The sequence below is a fragment of the Musa acuminata genome, chromosome BXJ3-11 (genome assembly GCF_036884655.1).
Source record: "Musa acuminata AAA Group cultivar baxijiao chromosome BXJ3-11, Cavendish_Baxijiao_AAA, whole genome shotgun sequence".
In the NCBI taxonomy this organism is placed as follows: domain Eukaryota; kingdom Viridiplantae; phylum Streptophyta; class Magnoliopsida; order Zingiberales; family Musaceae; genus Musa; species Musa acuminata.
The window spans coordinates 17,408,713-17,423,082 of NC_088359.1; positions in this window are offsets into that span (position 1 = coordinate 17,408,713).

The window sequence follows — 14,370 nt, forward strand, 5'->3', positions numbered from 1 at the left end:
GAAGAAACAACGGTTTCTCGACGTAATTTCCACCAAAAACTTGCGAGAATTGCGGAGGGAATTGATAGCAAAATCACAGTTTATATGACAGCAAGGATATCTAATTTAATCAAGAAAATTTCGGCAGTATAACAGCAAGGAAATTGTTGCAAGTTGCAATTGCAGAATTGTCGTCGAAAAATTTCAGCAGGTTACGATGAAAATTTGCAGCAACATAAAATCGTTTTTAGAAATGAATTTCTTAATAGATCAATCTTAGATGGAATCCAAGATGATCTATGAAGTGTATAAGAAATTTCATTCAAAAAAGATTGCAAATAGATGGGTTAAGGCAACGATATGCAGCATAGATTTTCAAGTGCAGCAGATTGGACATAAAAGATCAGTAGTTTATATTGAGAATTTTTCGATGAAACCTAAGGAAAATCTACTGTTAGGAAGTGTCAAAGATGTCATAAAAATTTCGTAGAAATTTGGATAGAAAAAGCACAGTAGCAAGATCAAACAGATGGTGCTATGCGGCTTGAATTCTGCAATTCAAGTGCAGCAGATTGGACATAAAAGATCAGTAGTTTATATTGATAATTTTTTGATGAAACCAAAGGAAAGTCCACTGTTAGGAAGTGTCAAAGATGTCATAAAAATTTCGTAGAAATTTGGATAGAAAAAACACAGTAGCAAGATCAAACAGATGGTGCTAAGCGGTTGGAATTCTGCAATGTATCTTTTGTCGTAGAGATGAAAACTTTGTGACGAAAAGTTTATGCAGCAATATAGGAACGATTTTTTTTTTTTTATTGGATTTTCGAATAAGGATAACTAAATTGCAGCAGCAGTAAGGTAGGAAACCAGAACCTGTTGCAATTCACGGGGAGATCAAAGGATGATCCGCGGTGGTGGAGATGATGGCAGAATTCGGTGACGATCTTTTAAGCAATTGTGGGAATTGCTTTGGATGATTGTAAAGGGTTGATGGATGGCTGTGGAAGGGCAGCGAGACGCCAAGAACGCTGCTCTGATACCAGGTGTTAGAACCCTTGCTGATTCTAAACTTGGGGTTGATCTCTTTAGGGGATCGGCCTCCTTGGAACTCTATTGGGGTTCCTCCCTCCAAGTTGCTGCTCAAAGGCTGCAGAAAAGATTCATCTATTGCTTATGAAAAGAGAAGGAATACATGGCTATTTATAGGGCTTCTAAACCCTAACTCCTAATAGGACTCCTATTTAAGACTCTTACTTCTAACCAACTCCTAATAGGACTCCTACTCAAGACTCCTATTCCCTTACAACTCCTAATTCTTCTATAAGAAAAAACCTCCTACATGAATGCCCCTCACTATTAGGACTCTCCTAGCTAGAGTCCTAACAGAATGTCCCTCTCAATTAGGACTCTCCTAGGTAGAGTCCTAACATTTTTACATGAATGTCCCTCTCAATTAGGACTCTCCAAGCTAGAGTCCTAACACATTCATGTAAAAATGTTAGGACTCTAGCTAGGAGAGTCCTAATTGAGAGGGACATTCTGTTAGGACTCTAGCTAGGAGAGTCCTAATTGTGAGGGGCATTCATGTAGGAGGTTTTTTCTTAGAGAAGAATTAGGAGTTGTAAGGGAATAGGAGTCTTGAGTAGGAGTCCTATTAGGAGTTGGTTAGAAGTAAGAGTCTTAAGTAGGAGTCCTATTAGGAGTTAGGGTTTAGAAGCCCTATAAATAGCCATGTATTCTTTCTCTTTTCTTAAGCAATAGATGAATCTTTTCTGCAGCCTTTGAGCAGCAACTTGGAGGGAGGAACCCCTATAGAGTTCCAAGGAGGCCGATCCCCTAAAGAGATCAACCCCAAGTTTAGAATCTGTAAGGGTTCTATCACAAAATCCGAGATTCAACACATAGAACATTTGAAGACCACTCGAGCATAAGCTCAAGTGATGGTGAACTTAAACTATAAATGAAACAAAAATTAAAAAGTAAAAAGAATGGAACTACTTGCTTTTAATGCAAGAAGAAGAACAAAAATTGGGATGAATCGAGCTCCTCCGAAGACGAGGAGAAAATCTGACACGGGAGTGTCTAATTTGCTACAATCTGCTCATATGGACCATACTGATAATTTGATATTTTTTTCAGCCAACAATATTGCTACATAATCTTCAACTCAGCCTACTCAGATAAGACAGCTCATCAGCATATTCCCTGCACAAAGGAATACATTGGTGGAGTTGGTTGGCAATTGAAAGCTGTATCATGGTGCTTTTCTTCATGGCTAAGGAATACATTAATGGAGTTGGTTGGCAGCTGTAAAGTACTTAATTTCGAAATTTCCTATGCATGAAGGGTTGTTTCATGCACTAGTATTTATTTTGGGATTTAGGGCTTAGAAAGTTTATAGAAAACTGAGGATATTGGCAGAAGCTCTCTCGGAGTGCTCTTTTGAACTCTGTATCTCTTGGATGCGTCCTTGAGTGGTGAGTCTTTCGCTTTCAGTTCTGTATCCTCGTTTATTATCATTAGGGTGATGATCTTCTGTATCCCTTTTGATTTTTAAACTTGGTGGTGAGCTATATATCGTTTTATCGAAGTTTCTTCAAAAGTGCGTTCCTTGCCTTTTGTGACATTTTCTATCTGAACAACTGTTATATCGGTGTTCTTTCGAAATCCATTCTGCATTTTTTACCCTTCCCGGTATCAGTTTGGTATCAGAGATAAAGGCTAGAGATTATGGCAAGGCGGAATGGAAAAGATGTAGTTGGTGAAGGTAGCGATCACGAAGATGACGCTGAGTCGTTGAGGCTGCAGCTACGAAAATTGCTGCGTAGCCTACAAGAAAAAAATGAGATAATCGACGAACTTCAAAGTAGACATAACCAACATGAAAATGAAGCTCGAGAGTTTACTTCTTATGATGATACACCTCTTCCAAGAGAGTCGAGAAGATGTCGGAGAAGAAATGAAGTCCAAGACGAGTGGCAAAATAAATATAACCCCAGATTTGATATTCCAGAATTTGAAGGTAAAATAAATGTTGATGACTTTATCGATTGGCTTAATACAGTAGAAAGAATTTTCGATTTTCATGAACCACCAGAACAAAAGAAGGTCAAACTTGTGGCACTCAAACTCAGGCGGAATGCATCTTTTTGGTGGGAAAATCTGAAGAAACAAAGAGAACGTGAGGGGAAGAGTAAGATCGTTACATGGGAGAAAATGAAAAGGGAGCTAAAGAGAAAATATTTACCTCATAATTATAGACAAGAGATCTTTCTCAAAATACATGATTTCAAGCAAAAAGATCTTAGTGTGGAGGAGTATACTGCAGAATTTGATAATTTGATGTTAAAAGGAGAACTTGTGGAACCGGAAGAGCAAACAATTGCAAGATACTTGGGAGGTTTGAAGTATGAGATTGCTAAAGTTGTTCAGCTACAGACATATTGGTCTTTGAATGATGTGAGCAAGCTGGCATTAAAAGTTGAAAAGCAACAAAAGTTTGAAAAGAGTTTTCGGTATGGCTCAAAAGAAGGCTACACAAAAGGAGGAAGTTCCGAGCCTACTGTCCAAAGCAAGGCGATATCGAAGGTGCAAGAAAAGAGTGAAGAGTCTGCTGGCAACAAAAAAATACCTAATTCATCTACCCCAAGTGGCCGAAAATGCTTCAAATGTCATGGTTTTGGGCATATTGCTTCAGATTGTCCAAATAGGAGGATTGTAACTTTGGTTGAAGATCATAGTGATGGAGGAGAAGATGAAGCTGACGACGAACCAAAATACGATGATGATGAGGAAGAGATTACTTATGCTGATCATGGTTTATCTATTGTACTGCAACGTAGTTTACAAGTGTCATATGTGGCCGACGATGAAAGTTGGGTGAGAAAAAATGTGTTTCACACTAAATGCACTTCTCTTGGCAAAGTATGCTTGGTAATCATCGACAACGGCAGCTTTGAGAATGTGGTATCTTTGGAGATGGTACAGAAGCTAAAGTTGGACACCATCCCTCATCCGCATCCATACCAGTTATGTTGGCTGCAAAAAGGAAATGACATCAATGTAACTAAAAGATGTTTAGTTTCATTTTCTATTGGCAAGTATTATAAAGATGAAGTATGGTGTGATGTTGCTCCTATGGATGCTTGTCATTTGCTGTTGGGAAGACCTTGGCATTATGATAGAAGGGTGTTGTATGACGGCTACAAACATACTTATTCTTTTAAGGTGAATGAAAAGAAGATTATTTTAGCTCCATTACAACCATCTGAAATCAATGCACCAAAGAAGAAAGTTAACGCTTTTATGTCGTATGGTGAATGCAAAGGTGAATTAGACAAGGGTGGTCATGTTATGGCTTTACTAGTAGTAGAAGAAAATGAACAACACAAGGAGACACCCGTAATCATGAAACAAATGTTGAAAGAGGTTGAAGATGTTATCCCAGAAGAGATTCCACATGGCCTTCCACCCTTGAGAGATATCCAGCATCACATTGATCTTATTCCGGGGGCTATTCTACCTAATAAGGCAGCATATAGAATGAGTCCCAAGGAGCATGAAGAACTTCAAAGGCAAGTTGATGAATTGGTTAAAAAAGGGTTAATCCGGGAGAGCATGAGTCCTTGTGCGGTTCCTGCCTTGTTAGTGCCTAAGAAGGATGGTTCTTGGAGAATGTGCGTGGACAGTCGCACCATCAACAAAATCACAGTGGACTATCGCTTTCCTATTCCAAGGTTAGATGATTTACTTGATCAATTGTGCGGTGCTTGTATTTTCTCAAAAATTGATTTGAGGAGTGGCTATCACCAAATAAGAATGAGGCCCGGAGATGAGTGGAAAACAACATTTAAAACTAGAGAAGGTTTATATGAATGGTTGGTTATGCCATTTGGGCTATCTAATGCTCCTAGCACCAGATCTAGGGCGACCACTGTAGCGGCGACCAGATCTAGGGCGACCACTGTAGCGGCGGCCAGATCTAGGGCGACCACTGTAGTGGCGATGACACTGTAGCGGCGGCCAGATCTCCCTAGGGCGATCTGACTCCTGTAGCGGCGACGACACTATAGCGGCGACCAGATCTTGGGCGACCACTGTAGCGGCGACGACACTGTAGCGGCGACCAGATCTAGGGCGACCATTGTAGCGGCGGCCAGATCTCCCTAGGGCGATCTGACTCCTGCAGCGTCGGCTTTCTCCCACGGGCGACGACACTGTAGCGGCGATCTGAGTTCCTACAGCGTCAGCTGTTTCCCAAGGGCGACGGTACTGTAGCGGCGGCGACGACACTATAGCAGCAACGGTACTGTAGCGGCGACGACACTGTAGCGGCGACGAGATCTCCCTAGGGCGATCTGACTCCTGCAGCGTTGGCTTTCTCTCACGGGCGACGATATTATAGCAACGATCTGATCTCCCTTACAGTAGTGGTGATTGGATCTCCTGCAGCGTCGGCTTCTCCCCAAGGGCGACGATACTATAGCGGCGACCAGATCTCCCTAGGGCGACGGTACTGTAGCGGCGATCTGATATATTGCGACGGTGGCTTTTCCCTATGGAGACGATTCTATAGCGGCGACCAGAAGAGGGATCAAACATGGCAGCGACGGCCCCTAGGGCTAGCGACGGTGGCGGGAGGGTTGATACGATGGTAAGACTCCCTACCGTTACCCCTCAATTTGCTCCTCCTCCATATCCAACCGAGAGAGAAACTCCTTCGACGAAACAGCATCGAAGTAGGTCGCGCTCTAGATCGCGGCAGCCTGCCCTCATTTCTAATGACCCTAGGCCTTGGACTAGCCTCTTTAAGGCTCCGGTTGGAAGTCCGGATCTAAGCTTGGAATTCTTTACTCCAGAAGTTCAGGCTGATAAGAAGATTGTTGTATACGAGACTGCTGATTCAGCAGAGCTTATTGAGACATGGTCTATGGCGATTGTTGGCTATGTGGTAGGTCTCAAAACATCTTATTTCCCACTATCCTCATTTATCAAAACTCGATGGGGAATATCGTCATTTGATCTTCATATGCTGGAGAACGGATTCTTTGTTTGCAAGTTCTACTCTGAAGAAGATTTACAACGGGTCCTCGAAGGATTCTGGACTATTCGCGGCCATCCAATGATTCTACGACGCTGGTCTCCTGATGTCCGTTTGGAGTTAGATAGCCTACAGTCTATTCCATTATGGGTATCCTTTCAAGGTCTTCCTCTACATCTTTGGAGTCGACGTTTTATTGCAAAGTTATGCAGCACTCTGGGACAGCCACTCTACATCGACAAAGCAACAGCTGCTCAGACGAGATTAGCATTTGCACGAGCATGTGTACTGGTTTCTTCCGACGAAGATCTTCCAAATGAGGTTTTCTATCGTGATCTTGACGGGAAAACTCGGAAGGTACATGTCTCATATTCCTGGAAGCCACAACGATGTCAGCATTGTTTATCTTTTGGTCATGCAAATGGAGCTTGTCAGCAAACTCTAAACCAAATCACAAAGGTCTATCGACCACGTCAAGCGCCTCAGCAACAAAGCGAGTCTTCTCTAATGGCAGTAGCACCGATGGTGGCGAAGACTATTGAGCATTCCGACTCGCAAGGACAGCACCGCGGACAGAAGGACAAATCCAAAACTATATCTCTTCCTATAATGTCGGAGCCTTCCACAACAGAGGTTTCCCTTGGTACTAGTGGACAGGAGAAACATAAGTCAGGAACTTCATCTCTTCCAATATCATTGGATCCGTCCACAATAACTCAACAAACTCAGGCCCAAACAAATCTCGCCAGCAAGGATATTCTTCCTCAACAAACTCAGGCCACAACAAACATCACCAACAAGGATATTCTGTCTCAACAAACTCATGCCCCAACAAACCTCTCTAGCCAGGCTACTCCAACAAGTACTATCCAGGATATTATGCTGCAACAATCTTATCGTGCTTCGGCAAACCCTGCCAATCAAGACCACATGATTCAAGGTATTTTAAAGTTTAAAAATCTGCAAGCTGTAGATGAAGTGGATAAATATAGGAATAAAGCCATAAAAGGTAAGGATATTGTGCGGGAGGAAAATACAAAACCGAAGGATAAGAAAAAGGATGGTACAGTCCATCCAAAGTCGTAGGATGAATACCTTACCACCTTTTCATTTCTTTATTACTGATGAAGATAACATGTTGGAATGTTCGCGGACTTAATAAGCCGGAGAAATGTCGGGAGCTCAATAGAATAATCAAGTCTACCGCATGTGATATTGTTATTCTAGTAGAAACGAAAATTAAACAATCACACGTTCAAGCTCAAAAGAATTTAATATGGCCGGACGCTGAACTGTTTACCAATGACTCAAATGAAACTTTTGGTAGAATATGGGTCTTATGGCATCCTAACTCTATTAATGCTTGGTTTATTTCTGCTACTGATCAATTCATTCATCTTAAGATAGAGGACAAAAAGAATGGCTGTCAATTCAATCTCACTGGTATATATGCTTCAAATAGTATGCAAGAAAGAAATACTCTTTGGTATGACCTGACTAATATTGCAAATGGCTGTCTCAATGTACCTTGGATTGTTCTTGGAGACTTTAACACTGTTCGGTACACAAATGAAAAAGAGGGGGGTAGACAACTTTCAGAAAGCCAGCTTCAAAGTTTTAATGATTACATTGACACTGCAGCTTTGTTTGATATGAAATCTGTGGGTAATTGGCTCTCCTGGAGTAATCAAGGTGCTGCTAATAGAAAAACAATGGCTCGACTTGATAAGTGTTTGATTAATCATGAATGGTTAACAGTTTATCCAGATTCACTTCTTGAGTATGGTGCTCCTTTGTTTTCTGACCATTCTTTAATGTATATACACGCAGACAAAGCGACACCAAGAGGCAAGAAACCGTTTAGATTCTTTAACATGTGGAGTACTCATCCTCAATTTCTTGATGTTATCAGATCTGCTTGGAATGTTAATGTGCATGGATCCCCCCCTTACATATTATGTCAAAAGCTCAAAGCCTGTAAAGCAGCACTAAAGGAGTGGAATACAAATACCTTTGGCAATATTATCACCACCGTTCAATTTTGCAGGAAGGAACTAATGTCATTGCAACATGAGCTGCAACTTCAGCCAAATGATGAGAATATTATCTACAAAGAGACAGAAGCCAGAAATAACTTCATGCAAGCCTTAAAACAGGAGGAAAGTTTTGCAAAGCAGAAGTCTCGACAGCATTGGCTTACACTAGGAGATTCCAATACTAAATTTTTCTATGCTTCAATTGCTACTCGAAGGGCTGTTAACCGTATCAGCAAATGCAGAGACAAAGATGATAATCTTATTGAGAATTTAGATGAGGTTAAAGCACGCACGGAGCAATTTTTTTATTCCTTACTCAATCAAGCTGGGAAAACTAATAACATTCATGTGGAGCTGACTAGAAAACTTGATTCGAAAGCTATTTCAATCCTCAATGCCCCAATTACAGACGACGAAATTGTATGTGTTGTCTTTAAGTCACCAAAGCACAAAAGCCCAGGTCCAGATGGATTTCCAGCTGAATTTTATCAAACTGCTTGGTCTATTATTGGAAATGATGTGATCAAGGCTTGCCAACATTTTTTCTCTTCTGGTCATATTCTTAGAGAGATGAATTGCACTTTTATTTCTTTAATTCCGAAGAATGCAGGGGCTGATTCACTAGAGAACTATCGACCCATATCATTATGCAACTTTATTTACAAGATCATCTCCAAAGTATTGGCAAATAGAATGCAAAAGGTAATACACAAGATCATTAGTCCAAATCAAGCTGCTTTCATCAAAGGGATAAGTATACATCATAACATTTTGCTTGCTAATGACTTGGTCAAAGATTTGCATTCAAAAGTAAGAGGGACAAAAATATGTTTTAAAGCTGATTTACGGAAAGCCTTTGATTCAGTTAATAGGAAATTTATCTATAAGATGCTCCTCGATATGAACTTCCCACAGCAATGGGTTAATTGGATTCAATCTTGCTTGGAAACTCTAAAGTTTTCGATACTCTTTAATGGCTCACCTATTGGTTTTTTTGGGAGCACGAATGGCATCCGACAAGGTGATCCACTCTCTCCGTATCTCTTTACTATTGCGATGGAAGGACTTAGCTGTATGTTGGAACATGCAGTCTTAAATGGCAGCATTAAGGTACCCAATGCTGGCTCTATTCATATATCACATATAACATTTGCAGATGATTTACTTATCTTTCTCCAAAATGATCCAACTTCAGTAAAGAACCTGGCTACTATTATGAATGACTTTGGTATGGTTTCTGGACTTCAATTAAATCATGCGAAAAGTAAAGTATATATGAGCCCTTACGTTGAGGATAAGGTCCTTATTGCACAAACTTTGGGGGTTAGTGAGGGAAGCCTGCCAGTTCCTTATTTGGGTCTCCCGCTCATATCCACAGGCATTCACAAAACCCACTGTCAGCCTATCCTGCAAAAAATAAAGAATAGAATTTCTTCTTGGAAAAATAGGCTTCTATCAAAAGCAGGACGACTCGAACTCATCCGTTCTGTATTGCACTCCTACTCTATATATTGGTGTAATGCATTTCTTCTGCCTGCTGGACTTTTCCAAGATATTGAACGGTTATTAATGAACTTCTTCTGGAATGGCACAAATGATAAGGCAATGCATATGGTAAATTGGGATAGCATTTGCAAACCGAAAGATGAAGGGGGGCTAAACTTGAGAAATACTAGAGATTGGAATCAAGCATGCCTGGTACAACAATTGTGGGATCTTTTGCAAAACAAATGTTCCTTATGGTCACAATGGGTTTCTGCTAGGTATCTTTCAAAGGAATCAATCTGGGAAATTTCAACAAGAACATACCACTCTGTAGCTTGGAAAGGAATTTTAAAGGCAAGGAATTGGCTAATCAAACACATCTCTTATGCAATCTCTTCTGGAACTAGTACTAATATGTGGTATGATCCTTGGGTGAGTGGGAAGAGTATATTTCAATTATATGGCGACAGAATACGAAAAGATCTTGGGGCTCCCAAAGATTGGAAGGTTTCCGAGTTCATTGCTAACGGTACCTGGTGTCTCCCTAATCCTATTTCTCCCGAAATGTTATCACTTTGGCCGACTATCATAGCTATTCCAATCAGGAACAACTCTTCAGATATACTTATTTGGCCTCATGACAATGGCAAATTTAGTGCCACATCCGCATGGAATCAAATTAGGCAAAGAAATAACAAGTGGGTCCCAAGCAGTTGGACATGGGATCGACCGGGATCACAAAGACACTGCTTATGTACATGGCAAGCCCTTCTCAATAACCTACAATAGACAATATGAAAAGAAGAGGTATCTATCATGTTAACCGATGCTCCCTTTGTTTGCAACAAGAAGAAACTGTTGACCACCTCTATTTTGCTTGTGATTATACAAAATGGATATGGAAGGAGATTCTCCAACGATTTGAACTCAATAGACTGCCGCAACCAAACTTGCACCAAGAACTAGGCGACCTTATGCAATGTTTCTCAAGAAAAGGGCCTCTAACACAACTGGCAAAGGTTACTTTCAGATGCGCTATCTGGTGGATGTGGAAGGAGAGATGTAATAGAATCTTTGAATGTCAACACACAAACAATGCTCAGCTCTTGAAAGAGATTATTAGAGACTCAAGATCCTGTTTGGAGCAAGATCTCAAAACCGAGCACTTCACCCGAAGAGAAAAAGATATTTTTATCAAATTTAATTTTGCTATTAGCAAAAGATCTTGGGAATGATGCCAAATAATGTACCCACAGGTAGTTATAGTCTACAGCATGTGTAGTCATAACTATCGCATTCGCACTCTATGAGTAACTTGGCTTTGTCTATGACTTGTATAGATAAAGCTATTTGTAGAAACTTTACACATAATAAATTTACTTTTACTTACAAAAAAAAAAAGCACCTTCATGAGATTTATGAATCACATACTTAAGTCATGCATTGGAATATTTGTTGTAGTTTATTTTGATGATATATTGGTATACAGCAAGAGTGAAGAGGAGCATACGAGTCATCTGAAAGAGATCTTTCTTATTTTGAGGCAGCAAAAACTTTATGCTAATCTAAATAAATGTGATTTCTTTACTTCTAGTGTGGTGTTTTTGGGGTATGTTGTTTCAAAAGATGGAATCATGATGGATCAAAGTAAGGTTAAAGCTATTCTCAATTGGCCAACACCTGCTTCGTTGCATGATGTGAGGAGTTTCCATGGCTTAACTTCATTTTACAGAAGATTTATCAAGGGTTTTAGCTCTATTGTCGCTCCAATCACTGAATGTTTGAAATGTGATAAATTCAAATGGACTAGTGAGGCTAACGATGCTTTTGAGCTTTTGAAAAGAAAGGTTACTGAAGCTCCTATCTTAGTTCTACCGAATTTTGACAATGTGTTTGAAGTTGAATGTGATGCATCTAATGTGGGAATTGGTGCTGTTTTGAGTCAAGACGGAAAGCCCATTGCATTTTTTAGTGAAAAGCTGAATGATACGAGAAAGAAATACTCTACTTATGATAAGGAGTTTTATGCGATTTATCGAGCTTTGTCTCATTGGAGTCAATATCTTCTTGCCAAGCCATTTGTTCTGTATTCTGATCATGAGGCATTAAAGTTCATTAATCACCAGCACAAGCTAAACAAGATGCATGCAGCTTGGGTAGAGTTTTTACAATCTTACAACTTTACAATCAAGCACAAATCTGGTGTTCAAAATGTAGTTGCTGACGCATTGAGCAGAAAGCAATCTTTATTATCAGCAATGGAAGTCAAAGTGGTTGGATTTGAAACATTCAAAAATCTATATGAGAATGATGTGGATTTTGGCTCGATATGGCAGAATTGTAAATCAGGTTCTTTCAATAATTTTTTATCGTTGATGGATTTCTTTTTCGAGCTAATGCTTTATGTGTTCCATCTTGTTCTTTGAGACAAGTAATTCTAACTGAAGCTCATGATGGTGTTTTGGGAGGACATTTCGGTAGGGATAAGACTCTGGCTCTTGTTCAATCAAATTTCTATTGGCCTAAGATGTTCAGAGATGTGGAAAGACATGTAAAGCAATGTCGAGTATGTCATTTTGCAAAAACAAGAAGTCAAAATTCTGGTTTGTACACTCCATTGCCAGTGCCAAATGCTCCATGGTAGGATGTGAGTCTTGATTTTGTTTTGGGACTGCCAAGAACTCAAAGGAACAAGGATTCTATCATGGTTGTTGTTGACAGATTTTAAAAAATGTCTCACTTTGTTCCATGCAATAAATCAAATGATGCATCTCATATTGCTGATTTATATTTTAAGGAGATTGTTAAATTACATTGTATTCCAAGAACTATGGTGTCTGATCGAGATTCAAAATTTGTTAGTCATTTTTGGAGAACTCTTTGGAGGAAGCTGGGTACTTCTTTGAATTTCAGCAGCTCGCATCATCCACAAACCGATGGGCAAACTGAGGTAACAAATCGAAGCTTGGTAAATTTGCTTAGAAGCTATGTTGGCAAGAATATTAAGCAATGGGATGTCATTCTTCCACAAATTGAGTTTGCCTACAATCGTTCTATGCATCATAGTATTGGTAAGAGTCCTTTTGAGGTAGTTTATGGTGCTAATCCTGCTGGTCCTTTGGACTTAATCCCTCATTCTACAACAAAGCAATTTAGTGGAGATGCTGATGAAAGAGCTAAGCAGATAAAGAAGCTACATGAGGGTGTGAAAGCAACCATTGAGAAACAAAATGAGAGGTACATGGAAGCTACTAACAAACACAGAAAACTTGTGGAGTTTAATGCAGGTGATTTGGTATGGATTCATCTAAGGAAGGAGAGGTTTCCGCCGGGAAAATTTGGAAAACTAAATCCTAAGGCTGATGGTCCATTTAAGGTGCTTAAGAGAATTGGCAAAAATGCTTATGAGATTGAGCTTCCTAATGATTACGGAGTATCCCTAACATTTAATGTGTCTGATTTAAGTCCTTTTTATAATCATGATGACGAAACAAACAAGAACTTGAGGACAAGTCTTTTTCAACCAGGGGAGACTGACATGGGAGTGTCTAATTTGCTACAATCTGCTCATATGGACCATACTGATAATTTGATACTTTTTTCAGCCAACAATATTGCTACATAATCTTCAACTCAGCCTACTCAGATAAGACAGCTCATCAGCATATTCCCTGCACAAAGGAATACATTAGTGGAGTTGGTTGGCAATTGTAAAGCTGTATCATGGTGCTTTTCTTCATGGCTAAGGAATACATTAATGGAGTTGGTTGGCAGCTGTAAAGTACTTAATTTCGAAATTTCCTATGCATGAAGGGTTGTTTCATGCACTAGTATTTATTTTGAGATTTAGGGCTTAGAAAGTTTTTAGAAAACTGAGGATATTGGCAGAAGCTCTCTTGGAGTGCTCTTTTGAACTCTGTATCTCTTGGATGCGTCCTTGAGTGGTGAGTCTTTCGCTTTCAGTTATGTATCCTCATTTATTATCATTAGGGTGGTGATCTTCTGTATCCCTTTTGATTTTTAAACTTGGTGGTGAGCTATATATCGTTTGATACCGGGGAGGAAAAAATGCAGAATGGATGTCGATAAAAAACCGATATAACAGTTGTTCAGATAGAAAATGTCACAAAAGGCAAGGAATGCACTTTTGAAGAAACTTCGATAAAATGATATATAGCTCACCACCAAGTTTAAAAATCAAAAGGGATACAGAAGATCACCACCCTAATGATAATAAACAAGGATACAGAACTGAAAGCGAAAGACTCACCACTCAAGGACGCATCCAAGAGATACAGAGTTCAAAAGAGCACTCCAAGAGAGCTTCTGCCAATATCCTCAGTTTTCTAAAAAAAAATCCTTTCTAAGTCCTAAACACCAAAATAAATACTAGTGCATGAAACAACCCTTCATGCATAGGGAATTTCGAAATTAAGTGTTTACAGCTTCTAACCAACTATTTTAATGCACTCATTGGTAATGAAGAAATGTTCACAGCTGCCAACCAGCTCCTTTAATGCATTCCTTTGTCTTGAAGAAAAGCACCTTGAAACAGCTTTAACTTTGTGCAGAGAATATGCTGATGAGCTGTCATTTTTTAGTGTGCTGAGATAAAGATTATGAGGCATCATTATTGACTGAAAAAGATACTAGATCATAATCAAGGCTCATATAATCAGATTGTAGTAAATTAGACACTCCCGTGTCAATCTCCCCCGGTTGAATGAGACTTGTCCTCAAGTCTTCGTTTGATTCATCAACATGATTATAAAAAGGACTCAAATCAGCCACATTAAATGTTGGGGATACTCCGTAATCTTCAGGTAG